This window comes from Ranitomeya imitator, chromosome 1, assembly GCF_032444005.1.
Source record: "Ranitomeya imitator isolate aRanImi1 chromosome 1, aRanImi1.pri, whole genome shotgun sequence".
NCBI classification, from domain to species: Eukaryota; Metazoa; Chordata; class Amphibia; order Anura; family Dendrobatidae; genus Ranitomeya; species Ranitomeya imitator.
In genome coordinates this window covers 528411387-528420652 of record NC_091282.1, presented here as the reverse complement: position 1 = coordinate 528420652, position 9266 = coordinate 528411387, and the positions used below count along the sequence as shown (strand labels likewise).

The window sequence follows — 9266 nt, the reverse complement described above, 5'->3', positions numbered from 1 at the left end:
TTTTTCTGTATTGTTTTGTTCTCAACTCTTAGTCTCCTATCTTTCCAAATAATTTTTTTTTCAGTTGAGTTTGAGATTTGTTTAACCAATACTTATTTTTATTATTTATTAAGAGAGGCACTCTGAAAACGATTAAGAGGCTAAAATGATCCAAATCCGTGATAGTCTTAAGTAGACAGATAGATGTCCCTAAAGTTGAATTGACTGAGGGCTATGCTGTGATAACACGGTAAAGCAGACATCTGAATGAAGCCTCACACGTGAATTTTGCAGCAGAATTACAAAAGTTTGGCACCCATTTTTGCCACTTGTGAACCCAGCTGCAATCTGCCTGAAAGTGATAGAGCTAAATTATTTATGTGATTAAATTCACTTAAATTTGTTTCTTCTCTTTATATGGTTGGCTTTACCTTATGCACACATACCAAGAGGGGGAGGGATTTTCTATAGCTCTTCTCTTTTTTTTTTTTCGTCACTAAACCAGAAGTGGAAAAGTGAAAAAACAGGGAAGTTCCCGTCTGTTCCAAACATCAGAAAATCTTCTTTCAACCGCACAGAACAGCTCTCTTCTCTATTTGCAATTGTAAGTACTTTCATTCGTTGCTCATAATGAAATGTACTATATATATATATATATATATATATATATATATATATATATATATATATATATATGTATAAATATACATTCCTGATATAATAGATACAATATGGCATATTTCACTGACAAGTTGTAACTTGTGGATAAAGCAGGAAAGGTTTTCCCTACAACCTTTGCAGATTTACATGACACGGCCGCCTAACTATGCTATTTATACCAGATACATGCATTAATAACTTCATTCATCTATGCTTGGCCAGTTATTGCACTGTGTGTAAGACTACGTAGAGATCATACTGATGTGCACCGCAGTCCTTTCCAGTTGTTATTCTCATATCGTTTGGAGACTTTACGACCAATTATGTCGTTGTGTGAAATTTTAAGTTTTCATTTTTACTTATTTTACTATATTCCCTACCTTGATTACATTTTTAATATAGACATGCCCCTTAATTATGTTCTGTATTTGTACAACCTTCCAAGACCTTCATTGTAAAACATTTTTGTCCTAAAATATTTTTACATATTTTATGGCTTTAAGTGTTTTTTTTATTTTTTATTTGACAATATATACATAATCATCCAGCATCCTGAGAGTACACAATAATAATTTTGCTTTATTCTAGATTTATTAACACCTTAACCACTTTGGGATTTTCCGTTTTTCCATGTTTGTTTTTCGCTCCCCTTCTTCCCAGAGCCATAACTTTTTTATTTTTCCATCAATATGGCGATGCGAGGGCTTGTTTTTTGCAAGAAGAAATAAGTTGCTCTTTTCAAAGACACCATTGGTTTTACCATACAGTGCACTGGAAAATGGCAAAGAATTCCTAGTGCCATGACCAGCCATTATGATTCTCCAGGTCATTACGAGTTCGTAGATGCCAAACATGTACAGGTTCTTTTTATTTAACTGATGAAAACAAAATCCAAAGTTTATTAAAAAAAAATGGCGCCATTTTCCGAGACCTGTAGCGTCTCCATTTTTTGTGATCTGGGGCTGGTGAAGGCTTATTTTTTGCGCATCGAGTTGATGTTTTTATCTATACCAATTTGGGGTAGATACAATTTATTGATCACCTGTTATTGCATTTCATTGCAATGTTGCAGCGACCAAAAAAAGTAATTCTAGCATTTTTATTTTTTTTCTCGTTACGCTGATCGGATTAATTATTTTTATATTTTGATAGATCAGGCAATTCTGAATGCAGCAATACCAAATATGTGCATTTTTTATTTTTTATTTACAGTAATTTGAATGGGTCAAAAAGGGGATGATTTGAACTTTTATATTTTTTAAATATTTTGTGAAACTTTTTTTTTACACTTTTTACGTGCATCAACAGTCTCCTTAGAAAACTTGAAGCTGCAATTATCTGATCACTTGTGCTATACGTAGCAGTGCTCGGCCCTGCTATGTATAGCAGAAATGATCATCTGCTATAAATTCTGGCCATGGGGCGGCACTCATAGCAGATCAGGAATGACAAGCACGGGGGTCTCCTGCAGACCCCCGGTTGTCATGCCAATCCATCGGCACCCCGGGATCATGTGACAGCGGCTCCAATGGGCGGGGTTAGTGAAGCGCTTCCCGTGAGGTCATGCTAAATGTTGCTGTCAGAGATTGACAGCAACATTTAACATGTTAAGAGCCGCGGGTTAATCACGATTCCACTCGCTGCTGTTAGGGGCACATGACAGCTGATCAAATCACCTGTCATGTGCTTGAAAAGATGCTGACAGTGTTGGAGCCTGCATCAGAAAGGAGGCGATGACCTATGACGTATAGGTACATCATAGGTCGTAAGGGGGTTAAAGAGAATCTGTCACTAGCATTAACCCTTCTAACCTGTCTTAAAGGTGCATGTGGGTCATAGGCCATGTGCACACATTCAGGATTTTTCGCGTTTTTTTCGTGTTTTTTCGCTATAAAAACGTGACAAAAACACGAAAAAAACGCTAACATATGCCTCCTATTATTTGCAGGGCATTCCGCATTTTTTGTGCAAATGTTGCATTTTTTTCGCGAAAAAATCGCATCGCAGAAAAAAAGCAACATGTTCATTAAATATGCAGAATTGCGGGGATTCCACACACCTAGGAATGCATTGATCTGCATACTTTCCGCATGGGGCTATGCACACCATGCGGGAAGTAAGCAGATTATGTGCGGTTGGTACCCAGGGTGGAGGAAAGGAGACTTTCCTCCATGGACTGGGCACCATATAATTGGTCAAAAAAAAGAATTAAAATAAAAAATAGTGATATACTCACCCTCGATGTCTTCCCGCCTCTCAGCGGTGCATGCTGCCGCTTCTGGTCCTATAGATGGTCTGTGTGAAGGACCTGCGATGACGTCGCGGTCCTGTGATTGGTCGCGCGACCGCTAATGTGACCGCTCATGTGACCGCGATGTCATCGAAGGTCCTGCACACACACACCATCTAAAGGAACGAACGCCACTGAGGAGATCTGCTGTCTGCGGGTGAGTATAACAATTTTTTTTATTTTATTTTATTATTTTTAAACATTCTATCTTTTACTATTGATGCTGCATAGGCAGCATCTATAGTAAAAAGTTGGTCACACTTGTCAAACACTATGTTTGACAAGTGTGACCAACCTGTCAGTCAGTCTTCCAAGCGATGCTACAGATCGCTTGGAAAACTTTAGCATTCTGCAAGCTAATTACACTTGCAAAATGCTAAAAAACGCAAAAAAAAAAAACGGGGAAAAAAACGCAAAAAAAAAAAATGCGGATTTCTTGCAGAAAATTTCCGGTTTTCTTCAGGAAATTTCTGCAAGAAATCCTGACGTGTGCACATACCCTCACTCTGGCCTGTAGATCTTAACAGCTCATTTACATTTTAAGAAAATTGTGGATACAAAAAGTAAATCAGAGAATTATAAAGTTTCCATTATGCAATAAAAACCCATTTACAGTGGTGCTGGAAATTTTGTGAACCCTTCAGAATGTTCCATGTTCTTGGATAAATTTAGCCTAAAACTACATCAGATTTTCGCTATCTGAAACTTCATAAAGAAAACAAAATCAAGCAAATGATTCAAAAATATTGGACTAATTTTTTTCTTTTTTGCATGTGGTGTGACTTCCATGTGCATCAATAACTGCATCTGCAGGCTTTCAACAGTTGCTGATTATTTCTGCACATCGCCTTGGAAAAATTTTAGCCCATTTCTCTCTACATAACAGCTTCAACTCCATTATGATGGTGGGTTTTTTCCCAAGAGCTGCTCGTTTCAGGTCCTTCCAGAACATTTATCGGTTTACAGTTAGGACTTTTACTTGGCCTTTCCAAAACTTTAACATTAATCTTCTTTAAGGCTTCTTTTGCAGAATGACCTGTGTGCTTTGGGTCATTGTTAATGGCCCTATTTCTCTTGAGATTTAGCTCATCAACAGATGTGCTATCAGTTTCCTTTAGAATTTTCTGTCAGAATTCATATTTTTTCATCAATGATGGCAAGCTGTAATGGCAAAATAGGCCCCATCCATGATACTACCACTACCATGTTTCAAATATGTATGATTTTTTTTCAGTACTTTAGTGGGTTTTTTTTCGCCAAAACATAACATTTCAACAAAAAAACCTCTATTTTGGTCTCTTCCGTCCACAAAACATTGTTCCATTAACGTTTTGGTGTGTCTATATGATTTTTAGCACACTGTAGACATGACAACATTCTTTTGGGAGAGGAGTACCTTTCTCCTTGCAATCCTGCCATGTACATCAATGTTGTTCAGTGTCCTCCCGATGGTGGACTCATGAACATTAACATAACCTAATGTGACAGGGGCCTTTAGTTGCTTAAAGGTCACCTTCAGTTCTTTTCTGAACAACCAAACTATTTTACGCCTTACTCCTGGAGTGATCTTTGTTGGTTGACTATACCTAGGCAGGGTAATAATGGAGGAGTTCCTCCATTTGTACACATTCTATCTGACCGTGGATTAGTGGAGTCCAAACTTTTTAAATATAGTTTTGTAACCTTTTCCAGCTTGTTAAGTATCAAATACTCTTCTTCTGAGGTCCAAAGAAATCTCCTTTGTTCTTGGCATGATGCACTTCCATAAACACGTGTAGTAAACATCATACTTTGATAGATCACTGTTCTTTTCATATAAAAGGTATCCCACTCATGCCTGATTGTCATCCCACTGATTAAAACACCAAACTCTAATTGGTGCTAACTTCTGCTAATCCTAGAGGTTCACATACTTTTGACACTAACAGACATGTGATCTTCTCATTTGTTATTGAGGAAAATTATTCAAAGTCTAATTTTTTTTATTCATTTCTTTGATGTGGTTATTTTTTTCTACTCTAAGGACTTGTGTGAAAGTCTGATATAGTTTTAGATCAAATACATACAGAAATATGGAAAGTTTTGAAAGGATCCCAAACTTTAAAGCACTACTGTATGTTCAGAAACTGGGATACCTCTTTAATATCTCTTAATATTTACCAACTGAAAACTTTTTAGGTTCAATTAAAAAACATTCTAATTTGTTAATAAATGCTCTGGACCTCTGTAACACCACTGCTTGTGTCCCTGTATTGCTTTACATCCCCCACCATACTGGGACACTGACATACTCACCACCCCAGGCCGTGCAGTGACCTTTTTGTCCTCTGCTTACTGTGGGCTGTAAGCTCTGTGTTATTTGCTGGCTGTGCATGTTTCCTGTGTAACGACCGCTATGCCGGTCGCTGCTCGAGAACAGAATACGGCGTTGCTATGAATTACTCAGGGCACAATATGATGTTAAACCAACTTTTCTTTATAACTTATGCAAAAAATGACAGAATTTTCACTCCCAACACAATATGGGCCACAACAGCCACAACTCACAGAATACAAGTTATGCAGCCTGAGAGACCCCAAGTGCCAGCTTCACAGGCAGGAATCAGACTATCCCACAACTATACCACTCCCTCCCTTATCTGTAATGGGCCTACATGGGGTTATACTGTGCCTGTGACACGTGGTCCTCTCAGGAATACGATCTTACATCCGCCTCCCGCCAAATTTACAATAAATCACGGGTACCTGGTTTTTCCCAACATATATATATATATATATATATATATATATATATATATCACAGTATATACTCCATGTACACGCAGTGCACTGTCTTATTGTTGAGTGCTCAGAGTGTACATTTTCACAATATATGCTTAAACGGTAAATAACTGAATTTGTTATACAGATGTCAAGCAGCGGATTAACCCCTTCACCCCAAAGCCTGTTTTCACCTAAGTGACAGGGCCAATTTTTACAATTCTGACCACTGTCACTTTATGAGGTCATAACTCTGAAACGCTTCAACGGATCCTGTTGATTCTGACACTGTTTTCTCGTGACATATTGTACTTCATGATAGTGGTAAAACTTCTTCGATATGACTTGCATTTATTTGTGAAAAAAACAAAAATTTGTCGGAAATTATGAAAATTTAGCAATTTTCAAACTCTTAGTTTTTATGCCCTTAAATTAGAGAGTTATATCACATAATATAGTTAATAAACAACATTTCCCACATGTCTGCTTTACATCAGCACAATTTTGGAAACATAATTTTTTTTTGTTAGGACGTTATAAGGGTTAAAAGTTGACCAGCGATTTCTCATTTTTGCAACAAAATTTGCAAAACCATTTTTTTACGGACCACCTCACACTTGAAGTGACTTTGAGGGGTCTATATGACAGAAAATGCCCAAAAGTGACACCATTCTAAAAACTGCACCCCTCAAGGTACTCAAAACCACATTCAAAAAGTTTATTAACCCTTCAGGTGCTTCACAGGAATTTTTTGAATGTTTAAAAAAATTGAACATTTAACTTTTTTTTCACAAAATTTTTATTCAGGTCCAATTTGTTTCATTTTACCAAGGGTAACAGGAGAAATTGGACCACAAAAGTCGTTGTACAATTTGTCCTGAGTACGCCGATACCCCATATGTGGGGGCAAACCACTGTTTGGGCACATGGCAGAGCTCGGAAGGGAAGGAGCGCCATTTGACTTTTCAATGCAAGATTTGCTGGAATTGAGATCGGAGCCCATGTCACGATTGGAGAGCCCCTGATGTGCCTAAACAGTGGAAACCCCCACAAGTGACACCATTTTGGTAAGTAGAACCCCTAAGGAACTAATCTAGATGTGTGGTGAGCACTTTGAACCTCCAAGTGCTTCACAGAAGTTTATAATGTAGAGCCGTAAAAAAAAATGTATATTAATTTTCACAAAAAATGATCTTTTTGCCCCAAATTTTTTATTTTCCCAAGGGTAACAGGATAAATTGGACCCCAAAAGTTGTTGTGCAATTTGGCCTGAGTACGCCGATACTTCATATATGGGGATAAACCACTGTTTGAGCGCATGGCAGAGCTCGGAAGGGAAGGAGTGCCATTTTACTTTTCAATGCAAAATTGGCTGGAATTGAGATCAGACGCCATGTCGCATTTGGAGAGCCCCTGACGTGCCTTAACAGTGGAAACCCCCCACAAGTGACCCCATTTTGGAAAGAAGACCCCCTAAGGAACTTATCTAGATGTGTGGTGAGCACTTTTAACCCCCAATTGTTTCACTAAAGTTTAGAATGTAGCATTGTGAAAATTAAAAAATCATTTTTTCTTTCCACAAAATGATGTTTAGCCCGCAATTTTTTTTTCCCAAGGGTAACAGGAGAAATTGGACCACAAATGTTATTGTCCAATTTGCCCTGAGTACGCTGATACCCCACATGTGGGGGGGGGACCACCGTTTGAGTGCATGGCAGAGCTCGGAAGGGAAGGAGCACCGTTTGAAATGCAGACTTAGATGGAATGGACTGCAGGTGTCATGTTGCATTTGCAGAGCCCCTGATGTACCTAAACAGTAGAAACCCACCACAAGTGACCCCATATTGGAAACTAGACCCCCCAAGGAACTTATCTAGATGTGTTGTGAGAGTTTTGAACCAACAAGTGTTTCACTACAGTTTATAATGCAGAGCCGTGAAAATAAAAAAAAATTTTTTTCCACGAAAATGATATTTTAGCCCCCACGTTTTTATTTTCCCAAGGGTAAGAGGACAAATTAGACCCCAAAAGTTGTTGTACAACTTGTCCTGAGAACGCTAATACCCCATATGTTGGGGGGAACCACTGTTTGGGTGCACGGCAGAGCTCGGAAGGGAAGGAGCGCCATTTGAAATGCAGACTTAGATGGATTGGTCTGCAGGCATCATGTTGCATTTGCAGAGCCCCTGATGTACCTAAACAGTAGAAACCCCCCACAAGTGACCCCATATTGGAAACTAGACCCCCCAGGGAACTCATCTAGATGTGTTGTGAGAGCTTTGAACCAACAAGTGTTTCACTACAGTTTATAACGCAGAGCCGTGAAAATAAAAAATATTTTTTATTCCACGAAAATGATATTTTATCCCCTATGTTTTTATTTTCCCAAGGGTAACAGGACAAATTGGACCCCAAAAGTTGTTGTCCAACTTGTCCTGAGAACGCTGATACCCCATATGTTGGGGGGAACCACTGTTTGGGCACACAGGAGAACTCGGAAGGGAAGTAGCACTGTTTTACTTTTTCAAAGCAGAATTGGCTGGAATTGAGATCGGACGCCATGTCGCGTTTGGAGAGCCCCTGATGTGCCTAAACAGTGGAAACCCCCAATTATAACTGAAACCCTAACCCCAACCCTAACCCTAACTCTAACCCTAGCCCTAACCCTAGCCCTAACCCTAGCCCTAATGGGAAAATGGAAATAAATACATTTTTTTACATTTTATTATTTTTCCCTAACTAAGGGGGTGATGAAGGGGGGTTTGATTTACTTTTATAGCGTTTTTTTGGCGGATTTTTAGGGTTGGCAGCTGTCACACACTAAAAGACGCTTTTTATTGCAAAAAATAGTTTTTGCATCACCACATTTTGAGAGCTATAATTTATCCATATTTTGGCCCACAGAGTCATGTGAGATCTTGTTTTTTGCGGGACGAGTTGACGTTTTTATTGGTAACATTTTCGGGCAGATGACATTTTTTGATCGCTTTTTATTCCGATTTTTGGGAGGCGGAATGAACAAAAACCAGCAATTCCTGAATTTCTTTTAGGGGGGGCGTTTATACCGTTCCACGTGTGGTAAAATGGATAAAGCAGTTTTATTCTTCAGGTCAGTACGATTACAGCGATACCTCATTTACAGTTAGGTCCATATATATTTGGACAAAGACAACATTTTTCTAATTTTGGTTATAGACATTACCACAATGAATTTTAAACAAAACAATTCAGATGCAGTTGAAGATCAGACTTTCAGCTTTCATTTGAGGGTATCCACATTAAAATTCGATGAAGGGTTTAGGAGTTTCAGCTCCTTAACATGTGCCACCCTGTTTTTAAAGGGACCAAAAGTAATTGGACAATTGACTCCAAGGCTATTTCATGGACAGGTGTGGGCAATCCCTTCGTTATGTCATTCTCAATTAAGCAGATAAAAGGCCTGGAGTTGATTTGAGGTGTGGTGCTTGCATTTGGAAGGTTTTGCTGTGAAGTAAACATGCGGTCAAAGGAGCTCTCCATGCAGGTGAAACAAGCCATCCTTACGCTGCGAAAACAGAAAAAACCCATCCGATAAATT

The 9266-nt window shown here is 38.6% G+C and overlaps 1 protein-coding gene across 2 annotated transcripts in view; it reads left to right on the top strand.

Moving 5' to 3' along the window:
* The first annotated feature begins 492 nt into the window (after positions 1–492).
* LOC138677191 (solute carrier family 46 member 2-like) overlaps positions 493–9266 on the top strand; it is a 43066-nt gene continuing 34292 nt past the window's right edge. The window contains exons 1-2 of one of the 2 annotated variants that reach the window (XM_069767136.1): positions 493–583; positions 6914–7186. The gene's annotated coding sequence lies outside the window, so the exon portion shown is untranslated. The remainder of the gene's footprint in view (positions 584–6913; positions 7187–9266) is intronic. The other variant, XM_069767126.1, reaches the window with a different exon arrangement.